The sequence below is a fragment of the Zonotrichia albicollis genome, chromosome 2 (assembly GCF_047830755.1).
Source record: "Zonotrichia albicollis isolate bZonAlb1 chromosome 2, bZonAlb1.hap1, whole genome shotgun sequence".
NCBI lineage: Eukaryota > Metazoa > Chordata > Aves > Passeriformes > Passerellidae > Zonotrichia > Zonotrichia albicollis.
The window spans coordinates 113,103,651-113,122,018 of NC_133820.1; the positions used below are offsets into that span (position 1 = coordinate 113,103,651).

The 18,368-nt window shown below is 41.6% G+C and overlaps 1 long non-coding RNA gene across 1 annotated transcript in view; it reads right to left on the bottom strand.

Annotated features, from left to right (window-relative positions):
- Positions 1–18,368, bottom strand: part of LOC141728277 (uncharacterized) — a 168,913-nt gene that overhangs the window by 57,021 nt on the left and 93,524 nt on the right. The window contains exon 2 of the long non-coding RNA XR_012579189.1: positions 12,643–12,848. This is a non-coding gene — a long non-coding RNA (uncharacterized LOC141728277). The remainder of the gene's footprint in view (positions 1–12,642; positions 12,849–18,368) is intronic.

The following is an 18,368-nucleotide window of genomic DNA, read 5'->3' on the forward strand; positions in this document are numbered from 1 at the left end:
AGCACTTCTCCTTAGTGGTACAGACATACCCTCAGGATCCTATGCCCCAGTTCTCATACCAATTTTCTGTTCAGGTGGCTCCACAGATTTCACTTCTGTTATTCCTGCCTACCCCGGTGCACACTCCTCAAAGGCCTTAATAATTTTCTGACTTATGTAATGTCAAATCCCAGGGAAAGATTTTTTTTTTCAGGTCAGGGTTCTAATGCCATGAGGCAAATATGTTTGTATATTCTGGGAATGTAAAGGCTTTGCATTACTGATGACGTGCCTATTTCTGTTAATCCAGGTCTTTCATCAGTACCTGGGACTGGTCTGCTCCACCTTACATATGTTCTGGAAATGTCTGTTGTTGTATGCTTTGATTTGTTGTCAGATGACAAAAACAGACTTTAACAACACTTTCTTTGTGAACAAGAGTGAATCAGAGCTGTAATTGGACATTCATAAAAATATCATTTTTTGAATCTTATGGTTCTCTCACCGATTTGATCAATTAGTTTACCTCAAAGGGCAATTACCAGCTGAAATGTCACAGATTTGTGAACCATTCTGAATATCATAAACCAAAGATTTTTCTTATGGCACAGTGTGGGTGCTGGTATAAAAAAATGCCTAGAAATTGCTGGAATTTTAAGCAAATATCATTATTTTTGGAATCAAATTCCAGACCTCCAACTGTTCAACTTGACAGATTTGTCTTTAAAATTTCTGTATTTGCTTTAAAATGTTTGACTTCTCTAATCAGTGGATAAAACAACAAGAAGACTAATGTACAGAAAAAAGCAATGGTGGAAGTTAATATCTAAGTACCATGTCTTTTTTTCTCCCCACACAGTTCTATTTTATAAGTTAAAGTATCTTTAGTCAGTCATAGTTTGATTCTTTTTCATGAGATAATATGAGTGTTTTATATGATGCAGCTACACCAAGTTCCTTTTACGTGATATTTCATAAAGAGTTCAGATCTCAAAGGCATGAGAAAAAAATAGAAACATAATGACAAGTAATTCAAGCTACAATTTGAAACAGAAGTTTTCATTTTTGTTTGTAGATATAAGTGAGAAAGTGGTCCCCTTCCCCACGTTCAGGAACCTGCAGATCCTTATCATAGCAGTAGGCTAATCAGCATTTTTAATCAATATTTTTACTGTTTTTGCTGAATGTGAAAAAAATAAGGCTGACTTATAGAATGAAGCATATTTTAAAATTTATCATTTAAACATGCAAGTGTCTATGGGAAAAGGACTGGAACATGTCAGAGAAAGAAGACTTAATTATATATTACATTTCAGAGGTCCTTTCAGCCCATAGCTCAACAGTTTCTAGCTACTCAGTCAGTCACTTATTTTTAGACCTAAATTTCTCTCCATTACACATGAAACAGTTATCTAATTTATAAGGCACTCCATCAAAACTTCCAGTTCTTAACCATGAGGTAACAGAAAGCATAAAATGTGTTAACTAAAGAACTTCTCAGGCAGTTTTGAGGTCCATATTTTCTAGTTTTCTGACTCCTTTATTCTACTCACACTCTTTTCTTTGCAGCTTTACTGTAATTTTATATATAGGACAGAACCTGGCAGCAACTTGTGTTTAATAGAATCATGGAATGTCTTGGGCTGAAAAGGATCTTAGAGATCACCTACTTCCAAGGAGCAGGGACATCTCCCACCTCACCAGGCTGCTCAAATCCTGGCCTTGAACACTTCCAAGGCTCATCCATCCTGGCCTTGAACACTTCCAGGGTTGGGGCATCCACAGCTTCTCTGTGCTGTGGCCTGTTCCAGAGCCTCACCACTCTCACAGCAAAGAATTTCCTCCTAACATCTCACATAAATCTCACCTTTTAGCTGAAAACCACTGCCCTTTGTTTTATTATTTTATGACCTGGTAAAAAGTCCCTCTCCAGCTCTCCTGTAGGTCCCCTCAGGTACTGGAAGGCTTCTTAAGGCCTCTCCGGTCTTCTCTTCTCCAGGCAGAACAAATCCAACTCTCTCAGCTTGTCTTGGCTGGAGGGGTGCTCTACCCTTCTAGAGTATTTAAGGTTATAGAGGGAAAGAAAAAAAAACCAAAACAAAACAAAAAACACACAACCCTGGGAGAGCACGGGAGCACTGGCAGCAGAGGCCTCCTTGGCCAGAGCTGCTCAGGAGCACAGTGAGCCCTGAAAGAAAGGCAGCAGCTGCCTTGGATACCTCAGTGCATATGGGAAAAGTGCCCAAGCTACTGTGCAGTGGCCCTGTACACGCAGAGTTTGGCCAAGGACAGGTTGGGAAGTAGAGCTGCTGCTTGTGTTCATGGCCATCCTGGGACGCTGCCAAACCCAGCGGTTCCCTCTGCCCCAGGCACAGCTCCCACTTGCTGCTGCTTTCTCAGGGCACCAGCTGGCTCCTGGAAGGCCTCTCACAGAGGGTCCTTGTCCCCTTCAGGCCACCAGAGCCATTATCAGTAAGATTGCAAATATGGGGCCATGGTGCAGTCTTTTCTCTGGATGAGAAATTAGCTCGAGACTTTACTTTCCTGTGTTTGCATTCACCACCACCATGTTCCCAGATGGAAAACTGCCGTATAAACTGTGCCTCCCTTTCCCCTTGCTGATGGACCCCCTGGAGAAATATAAAGCCCTTGGACTTGTGCCAATTCTCTGACAATCTCACCTTTGCTTTACATGGACTGAGAACTGTACACTAGATGGTGTGATCAAGACCTGAAAATTGCTGCCTTAAATCTAATGCTGCGTCCAGCACACACACAGAATATTTAATGCCTTTAACAAAAATACAAAGGCAAATTCTTCTCTGCAAAGCTAAGGCATGTGTGTCCTATTTGGCAATTGCAATACCTTTCTCTAGCAGATCAGCTTTCATCCTTTAAAGCTCTTTAAAATAACACAGGAATACCAATTATAATATTGTAAATAGTATTGCTCAGCTCTCTTTTCAGCAGAGGAAATAAAAGAGCCCATCTTGTAAAAATGGCTCCTTATCACTGTATTTCCTTTGTGACTTTCCACACATTACACTTATCTTTAAACAGGAAAAAAGGTATTCAGTCTTGTAAAATCAATTAGGATTTTAAGCAATGCAGTAATCTTCTACTTCCTTTCATGTCCTTTAAAAATATCCAAGCTTTCCTAACTTGCTTCAGCTAGCAAACCCCAATCCGAATCTTCATGCCACATGAGAGCAACTTAGCTGACTGTTAACAGGATTTATGAAACAGTATTTTGTGAAGAAATTCTCCGCCTCATACAACAAAATAACTTTCAGGCTAGTCAGTAGCACTAATAGATCCAACTTAGGCAATATCTTATGTATTCATTCCCCCAGCAAAAAGAAAAGTCCCTGCAAATGGCAGTTTTTTCATCTGAATTTAAAAAAAGAATCATAAAGAGGGGAGAATATGACTTATACTTGGTAGAAACAAACAAACAAAAATTACTACTTTTTCCAGGTTATTTATACAACTCTTTTCTTCCTGTAAATACTTCTCAGTTAATTTAAAGAGTGAGCATACTTCTGGCACAGCTGTCAGTTCCTCTTAGTCAGCCTTGTTAAGAGGAAACTCAGTGTCAGGAGGTGTGCTTCATGTCAGCTGACATACTTTCTATCTGAGTTTACATCCTTCACTAAACAGTAGAAATGAGCTCAGTGATCTTCTATGCCTTTCCTAGCTTTTTTTAAAAGGAAGGGTGCAATAAATTTGTAGCATCCTCCTTCCACCCTGCTTTTAAGCTAGCAAGGTTGAGCACATATCTGAGGAATGTGTGCAGACCCTGGCTGCAGAAGCAGGGAGGGAGGATGGGAGTCCTGGGCTACGCCTGCTAGAAAGAAGATGTCAGAGCAGTGTGCAGAAGTTCCAGTCTTTGAGTCCTTCTGCTAGACTGCTTTGAAAAGGAGGAAGATGTCATCCAGCAGCAGCAGGCAATCACACCTCGTGACGAGAAGGGGCCTCACCACACCACAGCTCTGCCATGCGCTGCTTCTTCAGGGCTGTTTGCCAGAGGGCAGCCCAGCATGGAGCAAATACACTGTCCTTGCTCCAAGCTGCCCAGATACCCTGGCACACATGCCTTCTTCCTTCCAAAGGACTTGGTGTGGGTGGAGGTGTGCACAGCAAGTTGCTCCTTCTCCCTATATCAGAAGAGCTCTAATTCTCTAGGTAACTGAACAGGATTTCTGCAAATATTAGTGGTCTTGATGTGTTTTACTTATGCACCACTTAAATTCCATTTAAATCTGCTGCTTGTTACTTTAGGCACAGAATCAGGCAGATAAGTCCATCAAGCAGATGCTACTGACATTTTCCATTTTGAGAGCTGGATGATAATAACAAGCAGAGGCGCCTATGCTGCTGTGAGTAAACATTTTAAAAGCAGCTTCACAAATGCCACCATCTTTCAGCACCTAATAAACAGTTTAGGAGGATGTTGTTGAAGCTGCCAAAAGGGGTTTTAAAACTGGAGTGTCTCACAGGAGTCAAGCACACAGCTTGCACTTGAAATGCCTGTCTCACCTTGCAGATGGATAAGAGAAGGCAGACTTCCACTGACAGATAAACAGGGCTTGGCACAAGGATACTGGGGATGCAGGGACAAAAAGAGATGGTACATGACCAACACAAGGCATGCTTGGAAGAACTGCCAGTTCCAGGTGCTGCAAAATGGGCTTTTTGGCAGACTTGTCTGATCAAGCCAGGCAAGGCAGGGGCTCAACAGTCTGAAGCCTGCTTTCACTCCCTCCTCCCCTTACATTAGCAACCCCCTACTCTGCTGACTGGCCTATGGAAATCCTTTTCAGATACCACTTCAGTAGGCAAACAGTCTCCTGGCAATCTCTTGGAAGCACAGGCAACATGATGCTCTCTAATCAAGGGCAGAAACCTCCACCAGGTAGCGGGGCATTAGCAGGCTCCTCTGCCCATTTGAGAAATATCTTGGTTCCAAACTATCCAGTTTCAGTGCAAAGGAGAGGTCATGATGTCTCTGAGCACAGAGAAGGAAGGCCACTTAGTCATGAGACTCCACCTGGAGAGCAGCATTCAGCTCTGGGATCCCAGCAAAAGGACACTGACATCCTGCAGTGGGTCCAGTGGAGGGCCATGGTAATGATTAGAGGGATAGAGCACCTCTCCTATGAAGAAAGGCTGAGAAAATTGGGATTGTTCAGCCTGGAGAACAGAAAGTTTCAGAGCGACCTTTAGGCCTCCTAGCATGTGAAGGGAATTTCTACAAGAAAGATGGGGAGAGTCTTTTGGGGAGAGCATCTAGTGATAGGTCCAGGGATGGACCTATGGATTCAAACTGGGAGAGAGTAGGTTTGCATTAGAAATCAGGGAGAAATTATTTACTGTGAGGGTGGTGAGGCACTGGCACAGGTTGCCAAGAGAAGCTGTAGATGCCCCATCCCTGGAAGTGTTGAAGGCCAGTTTGGATGGGTCTCTGAGTAACCCTGGCCATGGCAGATGAGTGGCAACTCAATAATTTTTAAGGTCACTTTTAACCCAAGCCTTCTATGCATCTATGAGTACTCCCTTGGTTTAGCACTTGTGCATCAATAGAGACCTGCTATCAGGAAAAGAACGGTGTCTTTGTAAGATGAGGTTATGATTAATTTTATCGATGTGTGGGCTAGAAGGAATGAATTAGTTCCAAGTGCTTTGAGACAAAAAACTACCATGTGTTTCCAAAGGAAACTTGGGAAAATAAACTTTACAAAACAACAGGCAAGGTTAATATGAGTTTGGAGTTTGAAGCTGAATATAACATTTGATACTCTGGTATTTGAATTGAGGCCAAACTTTGATTATCCCATCCATCAGTTCATTAAAACTAGTAACTTCAAACCTGGTATAATGTGCTATGCAGGACATCAGAAGATACTGTCTAAGCCAAGAAGCATAAAAGATTATTGCATCTTGAATCCTCATTCCAGGTGTGTGCTGTGATGGTGCCATTTATGGAGGCAGCAGCAATGTCACATTTCAACAGAGCTGGAGTTACACATGACTGTGAATGTTGTTGACTCATTCTGAGTCCTTGGAGATTAACATTTTGGAAACTACTGACATGTTGAAGATATAGTATATGTTATATGGAACAAGGCTGTACTTGCAAGATTTCAAACTCAATTATGCAGACACAAGAGGTTTAGATAAACTTTTCAGATTGTATCAAATGAACTTTTGGTTGCTTATCTGAACTGACCCTCTGAAGGCATTTGGGATTATTCTTAATGTCGTTGTTATTGCTGGAAATAACAGCAAGTTAAGAATTTAGTCTTAACTTTTACATTTCTTGAAGATCGTCTGCCTGATTTTACAAGGGGAGGAACAGATTCCAAACTCTGCCCATTTTCATTGGTATTTCATTACATCTCATCAACTACAGTGAACAGTGTCTCTCCAATGCAAAGAAATCACAATTTGAGACAGAGCAACACTAGAACCTTTATGAATTGAACTATGAAATTTTTTATCTTGCTTTTTTCAAAAGAATGTATTAAGAAAAAGCCTCTTCAAATAAGATTTCAGTTTCAGGGACCCAATTACCTTGGTTCATGGCTTTGCCAGGTTTTATTCCTTACAGGTCAGAAACTTCATATAACTCTGTGCTACACAGGAGGAGCATCTGGTTAGTGCTGGAAAGCATTAGGTTGAGATATTTTTTGTTTGCATACTCTGCCTTTTAACCTGGGTCCATAGCTGCAAGGTCACCCATCATTTATTTAACTGTACCTAGAAGTGGGGCTTTTTGTGAGTGGAGGGGAAATAGTGGTCTCTGTATTTCATCTATCCCAGTCACTTCTCCTTCTCTGCACTTTAAGCCCTGCAGGAGTGGGAGGTCACAGCAGGGCTGTGGTGACAGCAGCCCCTTTCAGGCCTCAGGAAAGGCATTTGATATGAGCTGCAGGCTCAGGCTGTCAAGAAGTGGGAGTGCCAAAGAGGAGAACTTGGGCAATAGGAAGTGGGCAGGGGCAGAGAAATGTGATGTAGAAAGAAGTGGCAAAGCTACTGAGAAGGCAGGCAGGTGAGTCTGCCTAGAAAGTAAAGGCTTGGTGACAGTAAGGTTGGGGATGCATCAACACAGGGCCACCTTTCTGTTCAGCAGATGCTTTCTGGTCAGGCTGCCCGGGGAAGGACCTGCTGCCACACACACCTGCCTGTGCACAGCTGCCAGGCACACATCCTCTTTTTCTGATTTTAGAAATGCATGGTTTCATCCTGTGCTGCACTCAGGCACAGAACCTCAACATGGCACTGCCCTGCAGTTTGCACAGAGCTTTGTATCTAGATAGAAATTTTATTTCTGCAGAGTTTGGGCTACCCTTTACAGCTACTTCCTCACTGGTAAATAAAAACCCCAATATCAGAAACTTAATGCTAAAACTGTTCATAGTATTGACAGAAACAGAGACTTACAGCCTTGGACCTTCCAGGATCTTCCTCAGGATTACCCTTTGACAAGATTGACTACAGCCCTTTCTAACTGTGGTAGCTGGGCTCTTTGCTCTCCTGTCAAATGGTAAAAATCCAACTCCTTAGTTCTGGTTTTCCAAAAGTCAGGAGGAAATTTGTTCTGCCGCTGAGATTTCAAAAGCAAAAAAAAAAAAAATAAATATATAATCTCATTATCAAAGTAAGTTATCAAAAAAGTTATAAGATATGAAAAAGTAAATTACTGAATTCTATAGGTAGTCTAAACTACTGTAAACTCAGAGCATATGGACACAGCATATGGCTGAATTTACCACATCAGTACTAATATCCATTTTAAAATAATACAAGAGCTCTCCAATACTGGATTTCAACTAAGTAACCAAATTTCCCAAGGGTGACTATGTGCAATACACATACAAATACACACTACATGCATGTGGTGACCCTCCACAGGGTGTTTTCTGAGCATCAGCACGATGGCCATTCATTTGGCTGCCTCAGTAATAACAAACTACTCTGGTTTAGTTACTGTACTTGAAATATAACGTGGAAATGCAAATACACTCAGCCTTGGAAAGCTCTTGATTACCAAAACCCTCCTATTCAACCATAAAAGCAATCTTTGGGCCTCCAGAAGCCAAAGCACAGATAAATCTGCTTTAAATCTAGGGTGCAAAAATACTTACACTTCAGCACATAAAAATTCAGAAATGCTTGTAGTCTCAGCACTCTGCCATGTGCTAATGCCACCATGTTCATAGTGTTCATAGTTCACAGATCTAAGTGTCAGCAACTAAACATAAGGCTTACACGTGACGCTGCATTATTTACGGTAATCAGCGCTGCACAGGAAAATCATGGCCCATAGCTACAATTACACCTGTCACTCTCGTTTGGATAAAACTGACATCTTGTCACTACTACCCGTCAGACTTCACAAAAAGGTAAAACTTGTTTTTCTTAAGAGGAAGGGGAAAAAAATTAACCTCGCGGTGGTTTAACAAGTTCTCACATGTTGGCTGCTGGTTTGCACACAGCTCCTGCCAGGTGCTCCTCTTTCGCAAGAGGCAGCTTCCCAGCACAGCATGGCAGGGTTGGGATTGCAGTGCTGCAGACAGCACTGGAGACTGTGGGCAGGAGGCTGCTGGGGAAAGGGATCTCTACAGGCAGCTGTCAGCCCTGTTGCTCTAATACCAATGCAAGGTTTGGGCTTGGCTAATATCAATATGTTTAAGAATGTAAATCTCCTCCCTGACTTGTGACTGTAATGAGAAATTCCCATCAGTAGCTCAAGCTGAGAATCATTCAGTTGTGATCAGACAGTAAATCATTGCCCAGACAGCTAAAATAAATCAGAATATCTATTTCCCAGAAATCTGAAGTAACTCTATTGGTTTTGATGGCTAAATACACACAATAGAATTAATTTCAATTAATATTTTTGATCTTCTCTCTAGAAATCTTGATATTGGTGAAGGCTCAGAAGTGGAACCATATCAAGATTGTAATTTTCTTTTAGAGAGAAGAGGAGTGCTGACACAAGCTGAAAGGGCATGGCCCTTTATAAAGAGGATGGTGCCAGACTCTTCAGTCGTGCCCCGTGACAGGACAAGGAGCAATGGCCATAAACTAAAACACAAAAAGTTTCATTTCAATGTAAGGAGGAACTTTTTGACATTGAGGGTGGCAGAACACTCAGGGAGATCATGGAGTCCCCCTCTCTGGAGACATTCATAATTCACCTGAATTCATTCCTGTGGCACCTGTTCCAGGTGACTTTGCCTCGGCAGCGGACTTGCACTCAATGAGCTACAGAGGTCCCCTACAAAACTAACAATTCTGTGATTCTGATGAATGGCTCTCAACCCCACAGCTCAGACAGATGGTTAGGATATCCTGATAGCAGTGAGAAATTTTTTTCTCATTTGGTCAGATTCTGGCACCCGCAAAGCCTGTATCATCACAACACAGTGGAAAATCCAGAATAACCATATAGACCATCCCCCTTCCACTTTCTCCTTTCTTTGAAATGGAGAGACAAAGTACTTTGTAGAGACTGCTCCATTCTCTCTGTCACTGTTCCTGGGTCATGCACGGAACATACCTCACTAAAACTGAGGGCCTGGCCATCTTCAGGCAAGCAAATGGCTGGAGATCACCACATGAACACAGTCCTGCTGCTCCTTAATTCTCTCACCCCATAAACCCTTTATCTTCTCCCATGTTTCATGTGGCATGTCCTTCTTGGGCTCTTGGCGTGACTTTGCTGGTGCCAATGAGAAGCAGCCTTGGACTAGCTCAGCTCAGTTACATTTACAGTTACTGGCTGCAGCACCACACAGAGTCTTCGTGTGTGACAAAGGCTGTGGATCTTTTCTTCCAGAAGGGAACATGGGGCAGATGGTGGAACACATTATTTTCAACCTCTGTAGAGCTGCAATGAAAATTTCATTTCCATCTTTTTGGGAAATCTTATAACCAAAGGCATTTTTTCTGAAAGAAATCTCTTTTATAGACTTTTCCAAATCGTGAGTGAGAGCATATCTCTCAATGAGCAGCTTTATCTTTGGGGCAATCCATCCAAAGCCCAGAAGAAGCAGCTGGAGCTTTGCATGAGGGCTCCCATTGTGTGGGATGCCCACAACAGCTGACACCAAAGCTGGGATTTCAGGAAAGAAACTGTAGGAAGATGCAAAGCACTCAGCTTGTTCTCAGACAGAAAGCAGGAACTGCCAATGGCCTTGCAGGCTCCAGAACCTCCTCCCTGTGGGCTAGCTCACTCTGGGGTGGTGCCCCACCTGACCAGCCATCAGAACTGCCTCAACCACAGCCTCCTCAGGCTTGTGCCATACACTGCAGCTGCTGCTCCAAGCAATTTCAAACAGTGCATAGCCTTTAACAGCTAACCCAGAGCTGAAACAGCATGGAAATCTGTAAGTACATGCTGACTTAAGACACCTGCCAAAAGAAGGGATATTTGATTTATAATTACCCTAGCACAGGGAAGAATGATGCACATCTGACTCCATGATATCAGAAGGATAATTAATTATTATACTATAATATATTAAAGAGATAGATATTACACTTATTTCTAATTTCTTCTAACTAAGTGAAGAACTCGTGGCTGTCAGCTGACAGTCCCGACCAACACACATGGATCCAGTTGGCCACTTTTGGTAAACAATCTCCATAATGCATTCCACTTGCACACAAACACAGGAGTAGCAAATGAGATAATAATGGTTTTGATCATCCTTTTCTCTGCTTCTCTCTCCATTCAGAGGGTAGGTGAATACCACAGAGGACTGCCAGGAAGTACCTTGATAAATGACAAATTCTGGAGAAGTTACTGTTTTTAACAGTTTCCAATTAAGGCAGGTGTAACTGACTGTGAATGCTTAACGCAAGAATTTGAAGCACTTTGCCTGAAAGTGAACAAGGTGTGGTTGAAAACAAGCAGGTGACAGAAGAGAGACAGAAGAGCTCAAAACTGTCTAGAGGTGGAACACAGGGTTTCCAGCCTGACCTGCACCCTCACTGGGCACTGCTCACTGTGTGTGGGGCTCACGTGTCCCAAACCATCCTGTTGTGTGGCACACTTTGAGAGAGCAGAGGTGCTGCTGAGGGGGGGCTGCCTTGGCAAGGAATCCTGCCCAAAGCTTCTCCTAGCACACATCTGGCTGATGCTGATGCTGATACTGGCCAGCAGGCAAGGTCAAGCTTAGGGCACAGGGCCACCTTGACCTTGATGGCACCTCTGAGCAGCACTGTGGGCTGTCTGTATCTCCATGCAAAGAGCTGTGTCAGGAGATGACAGATTTCATTCTCCTCAAATCTGGTCACTGGCTATTTTTGTAGCTAACATGGCCTAAATGGCCAGATGACTCAAAACGCACAAAGTTGGGGCTTAGAGTTTGAAAAAACTTTCAGGCTTTTCCTGTTCAAAGGGCAGTGTAATCCAACTTGAGGACAGTGAATGATGTGATAGAGAATTTCATACCACAGGCAAGAAGTAAGCAGGGAAAAATATGCAAAATCAACGGCAGATTCCACAACAAGCAGAAGATGAATTTACAGACAACTGTAGAGAAAATCAACAGCCAAACTTATGTCCAGTATTCAGGAAGAAAATAAGATCAGGATATAATCCAAAACAAGTGAAAATGTTCTGTCTGGTGGCAAAGCAAAACTCTTTTGGACCAAACAAGGCAGACATGTACTTGCTTTGGTGTGAGAATTTACCTCTTGTTGTTCAGAGAAAGCATTAGAAGAACAACCTGACACAAAAATAGAGATTATCATATCTATTTTATCAACAGTTGTCAATGTGCTAAATTTATTAGATGTCAATTTTTAGCAGTAAGAAAAAAAGATTAAACAAGGAAATGCTCATTATCAGCCACCCAAGTATTTAGTAGAAAAAAAATGAAGCAATGCAGAATACCGAGTCAGATTCATATCTGCATTTAATAGTTCTGTGGAACCATATTGATGAAGGCAGTTTGTTGTCTCTTTTTCTTCCATGAGAAGCAGACAGAAAACCTGCCTACATTGCTGAAACCCATGTCAGAATTACCAGGGGCATGCAGATGAATAGAGACAGGCAGAACAAAACCAATTAATATGAGAGTCAGCACTCTGACTGTTTTGATAGTTGAAAACAAATAGATATGAACAGCAAAAACATTACCACATATTAGAGGAGGTTGCCCCACTCTATCAAACATAAAGAACATCTTCTTCCCCCCCAAGTTGGATTTGTTCACTTTGTTCACTTAAAATATCTTGGACCATATCTTAAACCACAGCAAATTTAGCTAGCTGAGCCCTACAACAGGATCATAGACTCAAATTCAGCAGGTATGAATTTGAGCAGTGAAATATAAGTTCAGATGCTCATATCCAGAACTAATCCACTTATCTCTACCTGGCCACAGGGATGGTGATACTCAAGAGGACTCAATAAACTACAGGCACTTCAGGGATTATTTGAGCATTGCTATTTATATGTATTTGAAGTAGAGTTTAAAGATATACTCAGGCTGGTGAACTGTTCTTATTTCTGACTGTGACTTTAAAAAGCCCTCACTTTGAACAGACTGAACCTGTTTATTGTATTACACATGAATTCATATTGCGCTGACACAATTGGTTATAAACCAGGCACTGAAAGAAACCAGCCTCCTTCAGGCTACTTACCCCTGAGCCACAGCTGGACTGGACTCTGACCTTAAAACCTGCATGCTAGTCCAGCAGGGAATTGGTGATGCAAGCCTTGACCCTGCTCCCCATCTCAGCACCTTCCTTGTAGGCTGCAAGGGAGCCTTTTGCATCCCCGTCCTCACAGGAGCCCCGAGTTGTGTCCCTGCCAACACAGCTGGTGTTTCGGCAGCTGCAGCTGGATTCTGGGTGGAGAGTACAGAGAAAAGATAGCAAGGAATAATCTCAGTGATTATGTGAGATGGAGAAGGCATTCCCTGAAATAACCTCCTCTGCTTGCTGAAGTTATCAGAGCATGCCTTTCTAATGCTGGCTAATGCCAGGTTAAGTTCAGTAGGTTGCAGCCACATAGTTTGTTCGAGATTTGTCCTTAATTGAAAAGCAAGCCTGGGGAATGCAGCTACATGTAGTATCTACTAGGAAAACACATCCATCTCAAAAGACACTTTTCAGAGGCACATACAATCTTGTTAAAAGCAGGAACCCAAATGGCCATTTGCTCCATCATACACCAGCAGCAGGTATGGCAGGAGAGGGAACAGCTGCTTAGTTGCTTCTGTGATCTATTTTGTCTGGATGTTTGCATGCTTGGGAGTGTGGACTGGCCCTTTTGCAGGTCTCAGATGAATCACTCTGCTAATGGACTAGCAAGTGCATGGATAACATTATCAGTGATGCAGACCATGGTTCCTATATTGCCTTAATATGCCTCCAAACCAATCTGGTAAATTACTTCCATTATAGGATTTAGATAGTATCCCATTACAGATCAAGCTTTTGGTTTAAGTGTCATTTCTTTGAAAGACATATTTGGTGTCAAGGTCTGCTTGGAGGTTCCAGAAGAAACTGAACAGAGCCCCAGACTTCCCAATTGGCAATCCAAGGGCCAAACCACAAAAGCCAGGAGATTGACAAGAATAAAGTCATTAACAGAAGAGTGCCAGATAAATGGTTTTTCACCAAAGTGTGCCCCTGGAGTCCTATAGACATGCAAGTCTCTTGGTCAGCTATTGCAAATTGTTTCTAGGCTGTGTAGGCTAACTCTAAAATTAAAGGCACTATCACATTAGACTCAGTCAAGAAAAATAATTCCATTTATAGCCTGCTATTAAAGAAACTGGCTTCTTAGTACCCTTCTAGCAGGTTAACTCCTTCAGTGAACCTAGAGAGCCTATCCTAGCTGTCAAAGTACAGCCAGTCTATGCTGCATTTATTATTGCATATTTCTCTTCCTTGCTCTGAAAGTAGATCTAAATAACATGATTTTCCACTTGTACATGAAAAAAAGAAATCCTGCTGCATATCCAAGCTATGAAAATGATTCTATTTGTATTAGAAAGTATGAAAGTTCTTCCTCTTTTTTAAACAACATTAAGACATTTGTGTCTAGCCTATGCTTTTTTCCATGAGTTTCTATTAAACAGTTTTACTTTGTAGTAAATAAAAAGAGGCATTTCATTTTGGCAAAGTCCTGGCAAATTAAAATGAAAGTGACATGGCATATTAGAGGGGCTTGCCAATATTAATGATCTTTACATGATAATTTATTCCATATTTAGTGTTTAATGTTTGAAGAATTTAATACAGCTAAAGCATATGGTGCTGTTTTATTCAAACGATAAACTATGTGATCATTAAAAATATATGGAAATGTAAACATCGTGTCAGGGTTCAGTGTTTCAGAAAGGAGCTGTTAATCCTTGCAAACACTATAATAAGAAGCCAAATCAATTAATGATTTTGTTTCCTTATGTATTTACTTGGTATTATGCTTCCATTTCGAGTAATTAATTTGGTTATACTTGAAATTTATATATTTACATTTCTAAATTATTATAATGGAATGTGTCGTTCTCATTTTGATTTGATAAGAAAAAAAAGATTCGCAAAATCTGTTTAATTGCTAAGCTGGGAGCTCAGATCAATCTCCATTCCACTTGAGGATTGAAAGCACAAAGCTTCTGGCTCTACAGCAGATTTGTCAGCCTTGGCAATTTGCATTATGTTACCCATGATAGTATGCACAAGAATCCATTGCCACGAATGCAATTTAAGAAAGCACTTTAAGTTCTTTTTCCTCCTTTTTGGGGTTTTCAGGCAGCTGGAATGCCTTTTTTCCCTTTGCTATAGAGATTACTTATTATTTGTATTTAACCAAATAAATAGACATCTTGAAATGTAATAAACAAGTTGAGTTTCCAAGAAAAACTTCTCAGGGTTTTTCATGCAAAGAGGGAAAGCAAGAGGGATTTTGCTGGAACATGGAAGGTGAGCTGCTTTGGAGACAAGAGTCCCTGTTGGGCAGAGGAACAGGCAGTCAGGGCTTTTCACAGGCACCTGCCTGTTCCTGTCAGTGTGGCACTACCCTGGACACTCCTAAGTGTGAGCTGACTGCTGAGGATCCACGCTCTGTGCACCTCATGAGAGCACTCCTGTCACACTGGGATGTTCCAGCTATGGGTCTTGCAGGAAGATGGAGACATTTGAGGGTGATCTCTGCACTGATCAGTATGCAGGGCTAGACACCATTCAGCATTAGGCAAACATGGCTCCATCTTTATTGAAGTCAAGATTTTATCCACAGAAAACATTTAGAAAAGGCCAGATACAAGGATTAACCAATACCCACTCATGTCCCCCGTCATCAAGCACTAATGTGGATGCAACACCCTCTAACTATTTCATCAGGTTACCTGAGGGTTTGATGTTGTGGAGTTTGCTCTCTACAAATCTGATTTCTGTTTCCTTACTGACTGGGTTCTGGCAACTCAGGCTGACCAGCAGAAGAAGCAAAATGTTCCAAATATCTCTGCTGTTCAGACAGTGAGTAATCTCAGAAAACAGACAATCCTTATCTCTTGCCTTTGGACAGAAGAATACCGATAATGGTACACTCAGGAGTTTTCTCCAAGGCACAAGGGGAACAAGGCATTAACTTGCAGGTTAGCCAGGGCCTGCAAAGTCAGCTAAACTCCCACCATCACTGTGGAAGGTCTCTGTTTGCAAATGAGTCATGTTCCTTAAAAGAGCAGATTTTATCACCAGGAAGATGGGGAAATCTGTATGTCTTTCTAAGAAATCAGACAGATTCTGCTTTGATCCAAAAGGAAAACTCAAATTTGGGATGGCTGAGTGAAACTTTAAAACTGAAAACTGAAAATCAATCAAAACTAACTTTAAACTCCATACTGGGTAACCTACATAAAAAGGTAGCAGTCTGTCTTCTGCAAGTCAGCCTCAATGATCTAGCTTACTTTTCTAACTTTGAAGTCTCTGAGACTGGGGTTGTGTTGCCCCATTTTGTTGTCAATTGTTTGTCCTCAACACTATGCAAAATCAGCATGAAAATTTCTTTCTGACAGTCATTTAATTTATGCCAGCCATTACCCCTGCCTGCGTGACTGACATTTATTGCCTGCTGTCTGCTGAGAAGGGCTGGGACTGGGAGCCAGGAGACCTGGTGTCTGTAGCTGATGTTACTATCTTGAGTAAGTTGCTTCATCTCTTCTATTGCATTCACTTAATCACGGTCATCATCTTCAATTGAGCTCATTGAAGGGACTCTATTATTGCAGCTGTTACACCCAATACAACAAGGCTTGAATTATTTTCAGAGAACGCAGCAATACAAGACTTTGAATTATTAGGTAGAACATCTGACCTAAAGTATTTGGCAGCTACAGCCACAGAGCTGAATGTCACAACACCCAGGTCTTTTCTCCACCTACTCAGCTATGTAGGCAGGCAAAAGTTTTGCTGTCTATACAGAAAAAAATGTGCCTCACCCACCATGCTGCAGAAATTGAGTGGAATGGGTGGTTCTTTCTGCAGCTTTTTTGATCATTATAATTTTTTCATTAGTCTTATCCAAAGTCTGATGCCAGTGCCTGGTGGCTCGTAACTTCTCTTGACTCCCTTTCTAAGCAGCAAAGTGTTCTCCCAGTTCTCCTAACTCAGTTACATTCTCCTGTTGGAACTATTGGAAAGCACATAGCAAAATTGATAGAGGAAGACTCAAATCCTGTTATTTACACAAATTTGCATTATATAAATACCCTAGACCATCCCTTTTCCTTTTGATACCTCCAAATAGTGCCGAGTTTTACCTCTGATATTACTGAGAAAAATCAGGATGAATATTTAATAAGGACAAAGAAACTAATTTGGAAAATGCGAGGAGTGTCCAATGCAATTCCTTCCAGACAGAATCAAACTTTAGCCAGAGGTACATTACAAATATAATATGGCTAAATAGATGTTCTATGTCCTTCAGCCATTAACACTAAAATCCCAGAAGGAACTACAGGACATCTTGTGAGAATGCCTGTGGCAAAGGCATCAGATAGTTTTTTTTACAGATCAAAGGTAGGAGCATCCTAACATTTGAAACTGAAATCGTGTGGGAATTCATGCACCTCTTGGGACTACTGCATTTATTTCACAGGGGCTACAGAGAAATCAAATACTCCAAGTCCTCTAAATCCTTGTGCTAATCCATTTCCATCCCTAGTGTAAAAAAAATGTTCAGACTTCCCCAAATGATCTAAATATTACAAGGACCATTTATTATTTACTGAGCTCTAACCGTGCCCTTGACGCTTGGTGATTCATGAAGACCTCTCTGCTTAGAGGAGTCTCTGAGGCAGGAGCTGAGACCTGCTGGAAAATCATGGGCAGGAGGGGGTCAGAGAGTTCCCCTCTGCTGCTGTTCCTGCACCGCCTTTAGCCTGGGTATTGAATCCATTATTGAGCAAGTCGTCTCTATTGTGTCTCCCACTGGTGTGAAGTTCCATGCCCCTGGCAGGTACTGTGGAGAGAAACCAGGCTCTCCCCCTTCCCTGGCACCATGAGGCTGTCACCTCCCCTAGGCATTCATGAATCCCAAAACAAATACAGGATACAGTCCTTAATTTTCTCCACAGTCCTCAAAAGTACCATGCATTTTTGGAGAACTTTTTGGAGTGTTGCAGAGGTAGGTGTGCAAAGGTAGGTGTGCAGAGGTAGGTAGGTGCTCCACTGAAGAAGGAACTTTGAGTGGCAGCTCCTTTCCTGCATCCTAATGCTAAATTTTAAGGTGATTTTCACCCTGGTGTAATACTGTAGCAAGCATAACTTAATTATTTTGCAAATTATAATATCAGGGAATATAACAACCATTACGTGAACGGGTGTTGAATCAGCGCATTTTCCACTCCACAGTAAGCAACAGGAAAGAGAGAGGAAAATGTATTAACTGAGAAAAATCCAATAAACATAATGCTACCTACAGATATGTGCTATTTGATCTCATGAAAGGATTTTATGCTTCTGCTCACATGGCAATATCAGATATCATCTCACTGAAGGAAGCAGAGACTCCAATGTGCAAGTCCAACAACAGGAAAAGAATGTTTCTTTTTTTAATCTCTGCATGTAAACAAAATATCTTGATAATTCTTAAATGCTTGGAGGAAAGAATACTAAGATTTGAACACATTTTAGGTTAGATGCAAGTGGAAAATGCTGCCATTGATTTCAATCTGAACTATCCAGACAGGTCCGTGAGCTTCTCTAGGACACATCAAATCTATTTGTATAGACCTTTCCCCACTGTGACTAAAGTTCAGATGGGAGTTACCAGCTATTGCCATATAGAGAGTAAGGATTTCTCTTCATGATTTCAATTAAAACTCGCCTATTATGGAAAGCCCAAGGGTTGAAAAATT